This window comes from Equus caballus, chromosome 1, assembly GCF_041296265.1.
Source record: "Equus caballus isolate H_3958 breed thoroughbred chromosome 1, TB-T2T, whole genome shotgun sequence".
Taxonomy (NCBI): domain Eukaryota; kingdom Metazoa; phylum Chordata; class Mammalia; order Perissodactyla; family Equidae; genus Equus; species Equus caballus.
Genome location: NC_091684.1, coordinates 197,035,500 through 197,052,980, shown reverse-complemented (window position 1 = coordinate 197,052,980; position 17,481 = coordinate 197,035,500). Strand labels below are relative to the sequence as shown.

At 44.4% G+C, this 17,481-nt stretch overlaps 1 long non-coding RNA gene across 3 annotated transcripts in view; it reads left to right on the top strand.

The window, feature by feature from the left end:
• The window catches only part of LOC111769301 (uncharacterized), a 34,105-nt gene extending 16,850 nt beyond the window's left edge, over window positions 1–17,255 (top strand). The window contains exons 2-3 of one of the 3 annotated variants that reach the window (XR_011441208.1): window positions 8,557–8,705; window positions 12,446–17,255. This is a non-coding gene — a long non-coding RNA (uncharacterized lncRNA). The remainder of the gene's footprint in view (window positions 1–8,556; window positions 8,706–12,445) is intronic. The other 2 variants (XR_002802202.2, XR_011441209.1) reach the window with 2 other exon arrangements.
• The last annotated feature ends 226 nt before the right edge of the window (window positions 17,256–17,481 follow it).

Genomic DNA, 17,481 nt, shown 5'->3' with positions numbered 1-17,481 from the left:
AGACGGATAGTAGATTAAAATTCCCAAGACTTCTGTTTTTGTTTTTCTTTTTAAAATAATGTAACGAGATGAGAGTTGATCATGTTATTTACCCCCTTGAAGGGAGAGTAATATCTCCTTACCGAGAGTCACCCCATGAATAGTTTTTCACATACACCTCCCCACCCCCAGGATATTTTCTGTATTTTCTTAGTTTGAGGCGAATATCTTTGGTCACTTCTTTGATTAAAGTGGGAAATATCCTGGACAGCCTTCAAAATGCTGTGCGAAGTGCTGTTGAGGAGCTCAACTCGGCTCCTGGTTCACGTGTCTCCTCTTCCTGTGATGCATCCAAGACGTAACCATCCTGGATGGTGCCCTCAGCCCAAGGGAGGGCTCTGGGCCTCCGCCTCCTGTCTGACAGCCCACGTTGAATTTCTCCTTCCTTGCCCTCCTGGTAACGCTCACCTGCCTTGAAAGGAGCTCTTCACTGGCTCTTCCTCTTTCTCTCCTTCTTTCATGTCTGTGTGTTGATTTTCTGTCTGCCGTGTCAATTCTGTGGGAGTAGGAACCATGTTTTGTAAGTCCCCTGTAACCCTGTGATGCTGGGAACAGAGTAGAGACTCAGGAAATTATCTTTATTGATTGTGAGTGACATGCCAAGGACCAGCTGATCCTGGACCTCAGTATGAACGATGAAATTAGCTTCCTAATGCCTTTGGCTTCTGGCTTAGCTCAGCTGCTACAACAAAGATACTATAGACTGACAACGAAAATGCTATGGACGGCGTGGCTGATGAACAACACACATTTATTGCTCACGCTGTGGAGGCTGAGAAGTCCGAGATCAAGGTGCTGGCAGATTTGCTGTCTGGGGAGGGCCTGCTTCCTGGTCCATAGATTCATATTTTCGCTGTGTCCTCATATGGCGGAAAGGGTGAGGAGCTCTCTGGAGTCTCTTCTATAAGGGCAGTAATCCCATTCACGAGGCTCCACCCTCCTGACCTAATCACCTCCCAAGGCCCACCTCCTAAGACCATCACAGTGGAGATTAGGTGTCAACAATGAATTTTAAGGGGACATCAACATTCAGTCTATGTGGCCTCCTTTCTGGGAAGGCCCGGTGCCTGCATGCAGAAGGAGGGTAAAATATTAACTGGATAAATGAATGAGTCTTTTTGTGTTTGTTTATTGAATTAAGTGAAACAGTTTCTTAAAGAAAACCATAGAAATGGCCTCAAACCTGCCTGAAATGGGGTGAGCCTTGCAGATGGGCATGCCGCGTGTGGTGGCAGCCGGTTGTGTAGGGCCCCGGAAACTAGAAAAAAGGAACCGAAGTTTCTGCTTGAAGGACAAGATGACTTGCTTGAGCCCCTGCTGCCTGGGAAACGGAAGCTCTGATGGAGATTCGCTTCCAGTCCCACAGCTGACGCCTGACCATGGTTTTTTTCATTAGGTTTTAAGAGTCTGACAAACTTTGAGTGAGAACAAACCTTTGTACATATTGTGGGGAAAGTCACAGGGGATAAAAACTAAACAAATGAATCTAAGACTGCTGGCCCAGGAGCAGTTTCTGCTCCGGGCAGAGCTGCTCTGCTGGGCTGTTTGTAGCGAGGGGATGCTCTCTCTGAAACACGGACTCAGGGAGCGCCTCTCCTTGGGCCTTCACAGCATGTTCCTCCCTGGTGAGCATTGCTGCCTGCTTGGAGCACATTTACCTGCAAGATTGTCTTACTACCAAAGTCTGTTAGTATTAGAGGCCTTTCGGACCCCAGATGTGTGCAGGCGAGAGCTGTGTCAGTGGTGGTCCCTTATGTAGATGTTCTTTGAAGCACGTGTCTGTGTCAAGGTTTCTCAGTATTCCTCTATTTGGGTGGCATTTTGGTGGACATCACATCACCACTGACTTCAGTAGGGATGGAATTTTTTTAGGAAACTTCAGAGTGTTTTGCTTGTGAAAAATATATTTAAGAGAACACAGCTGAGGTCCTGTGGCCGAGAGACCAGGTACAAGGCCTCTGGTTTTGCCTTGGCATGAAAGAGCGTTGTTACATGCTCTGTTGGCAGAACTTGAACTGATTGGAAACAAATGGTGTTTTTCTTTCGTGGAAGGAAGCACCTGGGAAAACTCAGATGCTTTCCAACTTGGAAAGAATCCGATGCCCTAAAAAATTCCCAAGAGCTAGCAGCTATTTGATCTATTGTTAATTATGCTGAGAGATTTGGAGAAAGATAATGTAGGGTAATGACATAAACATGATGCCCTAAAATAAAATTAAGTCTCTGACTCTGTGAAAGGATACGTTTTTCCTTTTTGCATCTGTATTTTAATCTTGTAATGAATTCATATCTCTGTATTAATCCTTTGCTTTTTTTCTTACTTGGATGAAAAAAATCTTTCCTCCTTTTCACGGATAGTTCTTCCATTTTTGTCAATGATCTCATTTATTTTTGGACTACTTTCAGGCTAGTAAAATAAATTTCTCTCCCTTTTTCTCATTTACATGTTTAATCCCTCTTTCTCCAGTGGCTCCTTTCCCATTTATCTACCATAAATTAAAGTTTTCTCGCCATCCTAGAATCCCCTTATTTTAACCTTGCTTTCCTCTTGATCTACTGTTCTATTTTTATTCTTACCATCCGTTGTATTCAATTTGCCTTTATGAGATGGGCACTGTGTTGGGTACTGGGGATGCAGAGATGAATTAGCACAGGGTGTCTGTTTGCAAGAAGCTGGTGGTTTAGTGGAAGGTGCAGACAAAGCAGCCGATGCCATAGATTTTGATCAATACAGAGCCAAATTAGGTGTAGGAGACTGGAAGGACACAGCATGGGGACGTGTGACTCCATCTCAACAAAGCAGGCGCTGCTTTACTGGCTCATGAAGGAGAGGTAGAGAAGGTAGAAAGAATTGCATGGACAAAGGCATAGAAACATGAAAACATGATTATTTGGTTTGGCAGAAGAGTAGGAACACTGGTGTGCTCACAGACAGTGATTACATTAACCGAGGTAGAAAATGAGGAAGGAGGCACCAGCAGGTTTGTTTGACCAAAGATTTGACATTAGTTTTGGCTGTGTTGAGTTTGAGTGGAGAGGCATGGTACCGGTAGTAGGTAGGGCCCAGTTTGCGGATGGCCCTGTATGCCATACGAAGGAGTATTAGTTTCCTATCACTTTTGTAACAAATTACCACGGACTTGGTGGCTGAAAACAACACGAATTTATTATCCTACAGTTCTGGAGGACAGATGTCCAAAATGGGCCTTATGGGGCTAAAATTAAGGTGTCAGCAGAATTGTGTTCCTTGTTGAGGCTCCAGGGTGGAATCTGTTCCTTAGTTTCTTCAGCTTCTAGAGGCTGCCTGAATTCCTTGGCTCATAGCTGCGTTACTAGTTCTGAGGTTAGGACAGGGACATTTTAGGAGGGCTGTTCTATGCTTACTACAAAAGGTGTTTGAACTCACTTTGAAGGCAAGGAGAAGCTATCAACACATATTTAGTCAAAGAATGTGGTGATGCTTTAGAGATTTATGCTTCAGAAAGATCACTTTGTTGGAAATGTAGATATTTGAGGCAGGGTGAAAAATCTGAAGTATATTGCATTTGTCCCTGCCAAGAACTGTAAGATCCTGAAACATGGCAGTGGCAATATGGTTGGAAGAGGAGAGGGTAGGCTTGGCTAGAAAATGGATGTGGGGACTAATTGAGGTGTTTAGAATGAGTCACCTGGATGACTCTGAAGCTTCATACTTAGGGAGCCTAGGTAAATGGCAATTCTGTTACCCAAGAGAGACAATAAGGGAAGAGGTGCCGGTAGATTTGGAGTGACAAAGATTTGACTTCGGTTTTGGTTGTGTTGAGTTTGAGCTGAGAGGCATGATTCCCAGATGAAGAAGATCTGGAGGCCAGAAGATGACTGCATTTGGAATCATCAGACAACAGTTACATGGGAGAGATGGCCTAAGGGTAGTGTATAAAGTGAGAAGACTTGAGGCTACTCCCATGAATGATTTCAAAGTCCATGCTGATGGCTAGTCTCACAGAGTCCTGGATATATTTTTACAAGTGCTACTGGACATACACTCATGCGTGTCCTGTATTTTGTTCACACTCATCATGAATAAGAGTGGTGGTTCCTTGAGGACGGTGATAAACTTCTATTTATCTTTCAATCTCCTCTTGTGTCATCCCATTGATTGAATGAATACCTCTCCACTCCCAGGCATAAATCTAGTTTGGAGTTAGACTGTACTTCTTTGTGTTAAAATATAAATCCTGAATCATTAAAATCAATTGTTTGTCTTTGGTTTGTTGACGTCTTTACAAATACAACTTACAAGGAGAAATATTTGTTGTTTCTCCCATTTGAGAATTGTCTTTCAAAGTCACAATAATCATCTATGTTAGAATTAGGTTATACACAGATACTTCCTGGGAAGTATTTGAAATATGTGCAATGTTGATGCTGAACACTTAAAGAAAAAGTTGCTTTTCTTTACCTTCAATTAATGGATAGGGGTTTTATCACACAGCTTGATGCTCATTCTACACAACTTTATGATCTTGATAGGGTCAGAAAGAGGCTAGGAGAGGCAATCTGGGAGTTCCCCAAGGATTGCCAACTCTCCCTGAGTTTCTTTTCTCAGTTAGTGACCTCACTCCTGTGACTTTTTTTTGACCTTTAGAGCTTCAGGGTGATCTTTGGCCTCACTTTCCTTTCCTTTGTTCAACTGGCCACCGAGATTTGTCAGTTCTCCTTGTGAAATGACTCATCATTTTCTACCTTTTATTTCTCCTGAACTCATGAAATAACCTTTTAATAAGTCTCCCTGCATCCAGCTTGTCTCCAGCTCTGGCATGTTTTGAACGTTGCCACTCAGCAAGCTTTCAGAAACAGCTGATCGTGTCCTGCGTAAGGCCTTCAGTGGCTCAGCACCGCCGGTGAAAGAAAGGCCCAGGCTGCCCACCTCCACACACTTCCCACTGGGGACCTCCCGTCTGAGCTTGGATTTTTCTCCTACTGTTCTGACTGGGAAGCCTGCCTGCCTCCACACTGGCTTGGTGAGCACTGACTGACTTTCTAAGGTACAGCTCAAAGCAAAGGGAGTCTGCTCGGGCGACTTTTGTCCCTTCCATGGCTACCACAAGAGTTCTCACTACACCGCATTTCTACTTTCCTTCTTCAGGCGTCCATATCCCCACTCTGCACCCCTCCTCCTTGCTCTCACCTCTGTATCTGTAGCACATAATTGGTACTTAATGATAATTGAGTGGACTGAGTGGTTTGGTGTAAAATCTAATTAGAGTCTAGTTTCAGCCCCTCCACTGACTGACTATGGGTCTCTGTGCCTGTTTTCTTTCTCTACAAAAAGGGAAGAACTTTGGGTACAAGTATATCAGATCAAATCATGATCTCCTGAGACCTCTATTGTGAGTATTCCTAACCGACATCACGAGGTTTTAAGATGAAGAAGGTGGAGGTAACCTGAGTTTCGGAAGCAGGCATTTTCATTGTTCCTTCCCGGCATGCTTGGGAAAGCAACTCCACAGGACCCTGTATTTGAACTTGATCCAGTTTTATGGGTTCCCCAGGGGACTTACTCATGTCTCTCAGGTGTCACAGAGCCGTTGAGCGGGGTTAAAGAGCAGGTGGGGCTGCAAGGAATGCTTGTTAGTGAAACCCGGCTTCTGAAATGTCCGGGAACAGGAAGACCTGCCCTGTCCCAGACTTTGAGAGGCCTGGTTATCCAGATTTTTTTTTAACCTTTGATTCTCAAATCCCGTCTAGTTCCTAAAGGCTCTGGACTTCTGATTGGGTTGTGAGAATATACTCAGGGGGCTGCAGAACAGTCTTGTTTTTATCTTTCCAGGATTTGAGGAACCATGCTTACCTTTAATGAAAAGGCCAGGAGATAGAGCCCACCTCATGGAAAGGTACAGTTAGAAGTGGTGTATTAGCTTGCTTGGGCTGTCATGACAAAATACTACAAACCAACTGGCTTCAAGGACACAAATTTATCATCTCACAATTCTGGAGGCTAGAAGTCTGAGACTGAGGTGTTAGGAGAATGGTTCCTTTGAGGCTGTGAGGGGAAATCTGGTCCATGCCTCTCTCCTAGATTCTGGTGGTTTGCTGGCAGTCTTTGGAGTTCCTTGGCTTGTAGATGCATTATCTGGATCTCTGCCTTCATCTTTACACGTGTTCTCCTTGTGTGCGTATCTGTCTCCAGCTCCAAATTTCCCTTTTATAACGACACCAGTCATGCTGGGTTAGGGCCTGCCATAATGACCTCGTTGTAATAGACTACCTCTGGAAAGATCCTATTTGCAATCAGTCACATTTTGAGGTACTGGTGGTTAGGATTTTGACATACTGTTTTTGGGGACCCAATTCAACCTGTAACGAATGGTATGTGCTGGTATGTGTGCTTGCTGCGGCCCTGGAGTCAGGTCTGGAGGCCCCTGGATGAGCTTGTGTCAGGCTTGGGCCTTTGGGGCTGAGTGGTGAGGATATTTAGAAGCCCTTAGCGAGGGGGCTGAGGGGAGGCTGGGGACATGTGTGAGGCAGAGGCTACTTACCAATTGGTAGGGAAGCATTTTAATATTTTAATATCTTTTTCAGCTAATTATCATGGCTGGGTTGAGAGATTAACTTTCTCTGCAGTGTATTTTTGAGGTGCTAGGAGGGCCATTACCTCTTAAAATTCCCATTTGTTGGTTGAGACCTGAATTTATACTTTCAATAACTCATCATGCTAATTTAAAATATTTGAGCACTTCTAGAATGTGAATTCCTCACTTATTATTTTAATTTGAGGCCCCAACTATTAAGTCTTTGCTCATCTGTTTGAAAGTCCCGTTCTTGTTTTCGTACCTAGGTTTGTGATTACGTTGTAAAAACCAAAATGGCTGCCTTACGGCGTGGTCATTCTGTGCCGGGCGCTCTTCATCCTCATGACAGCTCTGTGAGGACGGTGTTTCACTGTCTCCTGAAAGACGAGAAGGCGGAGCCCACAGAATGGTTAAGCAACTGTCCAAGGGCACAACTAAGACGACTTCCAGAGTCTGTGCTGCTATCCAGTGTACCGTTGTGCCTCTATGTGAATAGCATGTGTGTTAATAGTAAACAAAAGAGACTATTTTGTTGTTCTTGAGTTGGCCTGGTGATATATTTTAAAATGATTTTGGCATAATTGCTTTCAAATTCATTTGTTAGTAATGAGGAACACAATGGAAAATACACAGAAATAAAGAAAAAATTCCCCTCTCTTCCTTTCTCCAGCAGAGCTGGTAGTGCTTGCCTTCAGGAGGGGGCAAGTTGATTAGGGGCAGGTGTGATGTGATCTGAGGGACTCCCCACTGGCCTCAGCTTTTGATAATGTCTGAGAATTTAACACTGGAGATTCCTTGTATTAATGGAAGCTCTCAGGTAAAAAGTTGTTGGTTGATTTATCTGTCCTGGGATATTCAAATTTGAGTGTCCACTCCGTGTTGTGAGCATTTTAATTGAATCTGAGATGACTCTCACAGGATGGCCAGCTGTGATAAGGTGCTCAAGGATAGGGGCCACGCTTCATTGGTGGTATAGAACTTGGCCGATGGTGGCCAAGGAATCCAGGAATATAATCAACCTATTAAGTAAGTAATTAGTTGATGCTACAGATATTTATTGACCACCTCCTCTGGGCCAGACACTGTGCTCTGTGCTGGGATGGAGCCAGCCACTCTCTGGGGACAGAGATGTGCTGAAAGAAGTGACGGGCCTCTGAAAGTCAGCCCACTCCCTCGGGAGCCTTGCCTCAGGCCAGCTTGGTCTTCTCGAATATAATGTTGGTCACCAGCAGATAAAAGTTCAAGACAAGATTTTTCCAGAGAGAGATGATGGGTGGTGATCTATGGAGTCTTGTTGCTTTGCTCCACTTCTTTGTCTCACCCTCAGATCTGCCACAGCCTGTGAGACCCTGCACCAGAAGTGCAAGAGGCAAGGGAAGATGAGAACTCCCACCAACATCGAAGGGTCTGGAAAAGACCCGAGTCATCAGTTATTAGGTTGCAACTTCGGCTAAAATAAAGTTTTGAAATTATCTGTGATTAGAGTTTTCTGTGTTCTCATTCATTACGTTTTCTATTAATAGACTGTGACACATAGTAGGCACTAATTAAGTGCTAACTGATTTACAATTGAGTTAAATATCATTTCTCCTGTATGGGCAGATAATAATTGCCTTTGTTTTCAAGGATACCTGAGTTTTTCAATTCCACAGATTATAGAACTTGAAGATCTACAACAATCAGAGAAGTTAAAAAACACATATGTGAATGGAAAAGTCACATTGCTTATTTTAACACTCATGGAACGGGTGGGGTAAACACAGGGCTACCGTGGGTAACAACTTACTGATCTAAGGCTCTCGTGCAAGTCCCTTCAAGAAGGCTGCCTGACTTTCTCAATTTCAGTGTGAGAATGCAGTAGTATTGAACTGAGGTTCTTTCCTGCTAGTACCTTAATGAATTACCTGCTCGAAGTTTCTAACCATAGTTAACTGTCCCAATTTTCTCATTTAAAATTTTTCAGCTAAGAGGGCTATGGATACACACTCTGGTTGAAAACCTGGAAACGGAGTGGATGTCAGAACCTGGATGATGAATCTGGCTTCTTTTGCACTGCTGAGTTGATGAATGGGAACTGCTGATAAATCCATACAAATGAGAACTCTCTGGAAGGTGGGGCAGTGATGAAAGACAGCCTTTTTTTTCTTGCCTTGCGGTCCCAAATTGTCCTGTTTTCCTACACTCTTGGCTCTGCCTGGCATACACATATCCCTTTCTGTGCTGTTGCTAGTCAATCTCTTTTGTGGAGCGCTGGCTTCTAAAAGGATATTCCAGGCGGGAATTTTGGTGTTACGCAGTTGTAACTCAGAGCTAGCCTTAATATTTTTGGTTCACTTGCTGGTTAGCTTTATATGATGCTTTGAAAAATAGTCCTTCAAACGTACATTTTTCTTTTTTTTTTTTTAATAATTCTTCTCCCCAAAGCCCCCTAGTACATAGTTGTAGATTCTAGTTGTGAGTGCCTCTGGTTGTGCTATGTGGGACGCCAGGCTAGCATGGCCTGATGAGTGGTGCCATGTCTGTGCCCAGGATCGGAACTGGCGAAACCCTGGGCCAAACTTAACTAGTCAGCCATGGGCTGGCCCCCAGACATTAACAAGTAGATAGCCATACCAATACAAAGAAAAACCTATATCTCTTGTGCTGACTGTAGAATAGTTATTACTCTGTCTAGGAGTTAACTCCATCAATAATGTTCGTTAATAGATTTTTAAAACTATATTATTGGGTTTTACTTTTACCAGGAATCTCTAGTTTCCTTGCTTTATGAATATTTGAAGTGCAATTGTAGAGATTGCTTTGTTTTTCTTCCTTCGGAGAGCTGGTTTTCCCTCCCTTGACTCTCCTGTTTCTTGGTATTTTACAGTGTGAAGCTGCCTCTTATGTTATCTTATTATCAACCCTAAGCTCATTAGCAATTCATATTCCAGCTGTGTGAATTGGTAACTTTAATTAGCTATTACTATTTTACAGAAAAGATAGATTCATTTATGAGTGTTATTTCCTGGAACAAACTACTTAAGGAATGCATTTAAAATGCATTTAAAAATGAAATAATTTCATTTGAACTGTGTGTTAGGCTCCGAATTTATTCTTCATTGTATTTCCATTTTATTTTAGGTTTGAAAGCTTATTTGTAAGATGTTATTTTTATACGTTAGCATATTTTGTGCTTTAAATGCTTACGGGTTTTGGGGAATGCTTTTGTATCGCTTTTTCCCAACATCCCATTTCCATCGCCACATCAAATCTCAAGTGGCTAGTTTTATATTCTTTTACAGACTGTAAAATTGTGAGCCATATAAAGAGCTGCTTATATTTTTGATCTGCTATTCATAAGCTTTTGTGCTTAGTGTAAACACAATTAAATATCTTTTAAAGACTTGATTACTTTCAGCCATTATATTTTGACATTAGTCGATTCTAAGGATGTTGGACCTTCAAGTGGGCAGAACTTGGCCCCAAGACCAGGACAGCCCATGCTTCTCTAAGAGCTGGGTTAGGATTGCTCTGAGAGGGCTCTGCAACATTGATCTGATCAGACGGTATGGCTGTCCAATTATCCTAAAATCTGTTACAAAAGTTTTAAAATTAACTTGCTTAGAATTCAATTTGAATGCTTCAGAATTCATAGGAAATGGGAGAGCAAGGATGTTGGAAAATCTAGTACCACAATTTTCCAAATCTTTGGGCTTTGAGTCATTGGGCCTGACCAATATTCCTCTGAGCTAGTCTTTTTAAAGGGATGGTGAGATGATTTTATGAGGCAAAAGTTCTGCAATTAAGTATAGTACAAAAGGAAACCTTTAGAACTGGAGAAATTTAGGAAACTGTATATGTTTGAGTTTAATTTACTTGGGTGACTTAATCACTTATTTCATCTGCATATGTGTCTCTAGATGAACTTGAGAAAACCCAAGAACCCATTCAACAGATATTTTATTTACTTCTAGAATGACAGTATATAAATCAGTCTAGGAAAATATCCCACTGAGAAAAATTCTTAGCTATTTGGGGATTTACATATATTTACTTTTTTGTGAACTCTTATGTCAGACTCAAGACATCTTGGAGAGATTGTCCAAACTCCTTTTTATTCCTGTTTATGGCTACTTTATCAAATAGTCTGTCTTCTAGACTAATTTCACAATATGCAGAATTCTGTACATTGTCAGTTCTGAGCTCCTTTTGCTGCTATTTCAGTTGTTCACAAAAAAACTTTCTGTATTAGGCCAGTAGTTTTATTGATTGATTGATTGTCTAATTTTAATTAGATGATCAGTTAGGTGTGACTATGTGTGTCTGGCTGACCACCATGTCACTGTATGTGGTTTAAATAATTACAGAAAGGCCTGTGCTAACTGGCAATTTACTAAGTACTCGTGAGCTCATTGACTAAACCGGCAGAGTGGTTCATTTATTTAACTTCATTTCTGCCTCTTCTGTAAACAGCCTTCAAGTCTTCAGGGAACAAGGTTTGGTTTTTGGTCACTTGCTAATTGCCATTTGAATTGAAATTTCACAAATTATAAACAGAGGATTAGGTGTCAAGGTATAAAACTAATTTTTTTCTCCATGAAAAAATTAATTTATTTCTGTGTAAAGGTATCGTTACCTTTCCCATGATTTTGGCTTCTTGGGGTACACGAGCCTGGAAGGAGGTCTGTCTCCTCATCGTGCTGTAACACCCCCTGCTCAAAACCCTTGGCCATATTACATTTTACCTTCCTTTTGCTGCTCTGCCTTGTTAAGCTTTCTGTGAAATGATTTCAAGAGCTGATTGCCTTTCAGAGTGTGTTTTAAATGGAAATGTGGATCTTCATGGGAATTCGTGTTGTCTTGGAGGCACTTTAGAAGAGGAGAGAGGAAGCAGAGATGTAAATGAGGAGAAAGCAGGTCAAAGGCTCTCACATTTTGGTGTGCTTGGGGAAAGCCATGTTAATTGACCAAGGTTTACTTCACGGCAACTGTCACACTGTAGCTTTTACATTTTCACAGATTATTTTAGTCAAAACTCTTTTGGTTGTAAGTGATGGAACACCCAACCCCATCTGTCTTGGGTTGTTTGACAGAGGGTTTACTGGCACATCCTAGATGAGACCCAGCCTCAGGTGCACCTTGATTCACGCTCAGACCACACACCAAGCGTGAGTTCCGGCTACTCATTTCTTGGATCTGCTTCTCTACTGTTGGCTCTATTTTGGGATGTCACGTAGTTGCGAGGTGCCTGTCAGCAACTCAGAGATTTAAATCCAGTGAAAACGTGCAGATCCTTGTCCCAGTGTTCCCAGGGAACGTCCTGAGAGTCACCAGGACTAGATGGGCTCAGGCTACCTGCCGACCCTACACCAGTCACTGTGGCCGCGGCAGGTCTGACTCTGACTGAAGGAGCGTCACCCACAAACTGTGGGGGAGCCCACCCAGACTACATTGTTTAAGAGTGGGAGGGGCAGATCCTCAAACAAAAATTAAGGCAATTGTCAGAAAGGGGGAAGGAGTTTGGGCAGGCAAAGGGCAAATGTCCACTGCACACACCATATCGATCCCCCCTTGTACTGGACTCAATATATAGGCATGATGTTATGTTGTATTCCTGGGACTCCATAAAGCTCCCAAACTTGAAGACCACCCGAAGTAGAATCATTCAGTAGGAGGACTATTTATCTACTATTTTATTCTTAGGCCCCCAAAGAACAAGGACTAATACTAGTTACAACTTTTAACTTTTAATTATTTAATAACAAGTAAGAAAGTGAATATTTCCAAATATCCTCGTATTCGATATTAAATATGCATATAGAATTTGAAGTTGCTTTGAAGTTTATCTAAAACTGTGGTGTTTCACCTTTTAGAATCTGACAAAAGCTGTCAACTCTCCAGAAAAACATGGGCCTGCACTCACGAAGGACGACATGTAATTTGGAGATGTAGCAGTTCCATCGGAACACTGATGAAGTCCCACCACTCACCCAAAGCTTGGCTGCCTTCTATGACACCCAAACAAGAAGCTGTCCACTTTAGATCGATCAAGTCACGGCCCAACGTTGGTGCTTCAAACCCGAGACCAGAAGGCTGTCTCAGTCTGCTGCTCACCTCAGGAGCTCCTGCAAGGCTTTGCTTCTCATCCTTCACTTTAAATCTTGGCTTTTGCTTCTCTTCCTTTGTCTTTGGATAAGGATTCTCTCCTGCATGTCTGTTTCTTTTGGATGTATTTGTTTTCCTTTTCTTCTCCTTTGGACGATGTTCTGGGCTTTCTGATTGTGATTCCCATTGAGACGCTGCCTACAGATGTAATTCCTTTGGAGGAGGATGCCAGGTGTCTCACCCCATCCAGCCTGAGGTTCCTCACTCACATATGGGTGATGGGACATGCACTGACTGAGAGCTCGTGGCTGCAGAGGGTGCCAACACTGTCTTGAGGCTGCTCTCTTATTTCCTGCTCATGTTGAACCCAAATCTGTCCTTTTGTAGCTTCTGTCCCATTGTGTTTGTAGCTCCCACCTCTCGGGGCCACATGGAGCAAGCGCCAGACCACAAACTGTGGTGGAGTGGGGACATGTTTACTTAGTCTATGTTCTCCTGGCAGCTTCCCCTCCAGAACTGGGCAGGGGCCCACCCAAGTCGTACCCGAGAGTTCTCCCACCCAGTTCTTTCTGATGAAAGTACTCAAGCCTCTAGGCCAGGAAAAACATTACTCTTTTTAGCTGGTGGGTCTGCATTCCCTTTTGTCTGCTGAAGCCGATGCTTCCAGAATGGGAGCTCGGTTTGAAGATGGTGTCTTAGTTCCTGGTGAGCTACCTGCACGCTGTATTGGTGGGTGGAAGAAACTGGAGCTATAAGCTTATGGGGTCGGTCTGCTCCTCATGAAGAGGCTTCATTTTCACTTTAAAGGGCGGATCAAATAGACTTTTCAGCACACGCTCTTCTCTTTGAAGCCCTGGTTTGTTTCGCAATCAGTAGATAAGTGATGGGCCCTGGGTGCTACCAGCATTATTGCAGCCTCTTGCTCTCTGTTTCCCAGAAACGTTGTCTTGGTGCCAGTGGCAGGAGCTTTCTGAGTGTCTGCAATGTGGTGCTGCTGAGCCACCCTGGCAGGGAAGCGACGGGTAGTGCCTTTTCAAGTGGTCCTCTCACCTGAGCAGGAGAGAGCGCTCAGGCGCAGGCGAGGCCGTGTGCACGGACATCCTTCTCTGTCTGCGCTAAACCCAGGATATCAGCTTGTGGACTGTAATTAACGTGCTTTTGGAGCCCTTTGAGCACAGAAGCAGGATTGACATGGTGCAGACATGGCAGCCCAGAGGCGTGTTATGCTTCGTATGGGAGTCAGTGTCTCTCTAAGAACCACCAGGTGCCAACCTCACAGAGGAGGAGGTCTGAGGCAGGAAGCAACCCCAGGAACTGGAAGTGGAACTAGATGAGGTTCCCTCACTGCAGTCCCCACAGGGAACAGGGGGAAGGGAAGGTGACGCTGCAGGGAGAGAGTCTGGGCAGTGGTGACACCTGGAAAAGGAGTCTGGTGGGGCCACACAGAAACATTAGTACTGAACAGCTGCGAGGGAAAACACAGCACAACACTGACTGACCAAGTACTCTGCAGTCACCTTGTGGGACACGCGAGGCTTACCTAAAACAAGTACCCTGCAGTCACCTTGTGGGACACGCGAGGCTTACCTAAAACAAGTACCCCGCAGTCACCTTGTGGGACATGTGTGGCTTACCTAAAACAAGTACCCCGCAGTTACCTTGTGGGACATGCGAGGCTTACCTAAAACAAGTACCCCGCAGTCACCTCGTGGGACGGGTGAGGCTTACCTAAAACAAGTACCCTGCAGTCACCTTGTGGGACACGCGAGGCTTACCTAAAACAAGTACCCCGCAGTCACCTTGTGGGACATGTGTGGCTTACCTAAAACAAGTACCCCGCAGTCACCTTGTGGGATGGGTGAGGCTTACCTAAACCAAGTACCCCGCAGTCACCTTGTGGGATGGGTGAGGCTTACCTAAACCAAGTACCCTGCAGTCACCTTGTGGGACAGGTCAAGCTTTACCTAAAACAAGTACCCTGCAGTCACTTTGTGAGACATGCAAGGATTACCTAAACCAAGTACTCTGTAGTCACTGTACTGGACAGGTAATGCTCACATAAATGTGGTCAGAATTTTAGTTCAATGCAAGTTATTAATGTTTTTTCAGATCCTAACTACTCTCTGATTTTGCCCCATATAAAAGTAGGACAGATGCTGAAGGAGGTCCCATCAGGGAGATTCCAGCTCAGGCCCTCTCTAAGGTGGCCACCAAGGCGATTTGCAGGGAGGGTAGAGCAGCCCTGGCGGCAGCCTCCTCATAACCAGCTCTTCTCTCGCTCTTAGTGGCTGGGCTCCTGACCCCGCCCACGTCCCAAGGCAATCCCAGACTTAGGATGCAGGTTAGCAGTCTCCAGCACATTCCTTTCTTCTTTCCTTCTGTCCTCTACAAGAACTTAGTGAGCACCTCCTGGGTGTCAGGGATCGCGTTTGGTATTAGTGCTTCAGAGGAGGAACACAGATGCATCTCTGCCGCCACGGGGCTTACGCCTGGGCAAAGGTGAGGAGCAGACAATCACGTACATACAAGTGTAATTTAAGCCTTGATGAGGGTGACGATCGGAAGCTGCCAGACGCTATGTGAGGGTCTAAGGAGAAGGCACGTCTCAGCTTGGGGGCTTAAGGAAAGCCTCTGTTGGGATGCAGCATTTGAGCTGAACTCTGAGGATGGAGAGCAGTCACCAGTCGGGTGAGGGTGGGGAGGAATGTTCTGTGTGGATTCCTTGTGCCTACAAAGGTCTATGAAGGGAAGAAGCCTGGGATGTTTGACCATTTGCAAATAAGACTGCAAGTGGTTGGAACACACAGGGAAGGAGAATAATTCGACTTGAGTCTGCAGAGATAAGCAGGCAGTCACTCCATGCAGGGCCATCCTGAAGACTTTGTTCTCTGTCTTATCAACAATGGGAAGCCATTGGGATGTTTTAAGAACTGGGGAAAGGGCAGCCAAGTGTGGATGTGGTCAGGTTACATTCCAAAAAGAACCTTCTGGCTGCAATACACGAAATGGAAGGAGCTGGGTGAGGCTATGGTTGGTGTAGGGGTGAGATGCTGAGAGGCTGCAGATGTCCAGGGGAGGTGATATCCTGGACTGTAGAGGGAGCAGCCAGTATGGAGAGAAGTGGATAGTTCTGATAGATATTTAGAAGGTAGAATCGGCAGGATTTGGTGATGGACTGGGTATGGTGTGTACGTGTGTGTGTCTGTGGGGGTCGTGGAAAGGTCCAGAATGACTTCCACATCCTTGGCTGGCAGAACTAGACGGGTGTCGGTACCACTCACTGAGAGAGGAAACACGGGTAGAAACAGACTTTGTTGGGAGTGGGAAGTCATGAGTTGTTCTTGGACATGTTGAATTTAAGGGACTTTTGCAATATCTTTTCCTCTTTTAAGATAGGATTTGAAATTAATTCATAGCACAAATGAGAATCTTTGACTCAGTCACAGTATTTGGATGCTGTTGCATCCCTGGCTTGAATGCTCTGTTTCTATTCGGACCTGGGAGGCACTATTTCAGGGCTTTGGGGCCAGCCAGATCTAATTTCCACAGCTGTCTGTGACATGGACAGTTTACATTTAGAAACCTTGGTTTCCTCTCCTACAAAGTGAGAGGCTCATTGAGGTAAAATATGAGTTAATTCCCCAGCCAGAGTCCTGCCTCACTTGTGAGTAATGACTCCTCAGCAGAACAGTCTGGATACCTGGCTTAGGAGAAGCTTTGGGCATTTTTATAAACCCACGGAGGTCAGGGCTGTTAAGGAGAAACGTGCCTGTGGGCTATTTCTCCATCCTTTTCCTCAGTACACGGGACAGATGACTTCCTGCTGCTCAGGTAAATGCCATGCCAGGATGTGGCAGAACCTCTTAATGTGCTCATCCAGCACCTTCTCCAAGACAGACAAGAGTGTAGTGCCACAGGCCCCTGTCGGCCTGTCTTTACTTCAGTTTATCTTTCTCTCAAAGCCTCATCAGAAAAATATCTCCTTTGGTTCCTCCACGCACTTTACCTTCATTTTGTTTTGTCGATTCCAATATTCGTCTTTTCTAATCATTAGTGACAGTGTGTGGGTCACCCAGCTCTATGCTGGCGTGTAGAAGCTACTCAGCACTCCTCAGTTCCCTTCTCAGCAGAAGCCTGAGGTCTTGCATTTACAGCTTTCTCCGAGGACCTAATTGCTCACATCTGAACAGCAGTTAAGTCACCTGCGGAGGCAGAGCTTTCCCCCACATGTGGTCTGACGCGCATGTGAGATGTTTTACAAAGGCTAGAAAACCTTGAACCATGGCAGAGTCTGCTTAGAGCTGGGTTAGCTCTTAGCTTGAACCCAAGCCCCAGCTCCTGCTTGGCCAACTGCTAGGCTTCAGAGAGGTCACTGGATTTCAAGACCTCTCAGGACACAGCAAGCCTGGGTTTGGGGGGAATTTTAATATGCTCCCCTTGGAAGATGGCTTTGGCCACTGTGTATGGAGCAAGGGGTCCAGACCAATCTTTTGCTCTAGATTGTGCACGATTAATACTGAATGTTGAACTCACCTCTGTTCACTCAATAAATGCTGCTGATGCAACAGAAAAATTCTATTTTTGTCAAATTTAGTTGTGTCCATTTATTATTAGTCTGCGGGAAACTTGACGCGGGTGTGTCTTTCTTATTCTTATCAATGGGAAGGTACTAAATTACAAATTGTCGTTTAAATGATGCCAGCTGGATACCTTGTTCACAGCATTTTCATGGTTTCTCGGGTATTAGGCCATGGGCTTTGTTCTTGCTTCTTAGTTTTGGAGAGTAGGGGTCCACTGGGAGATA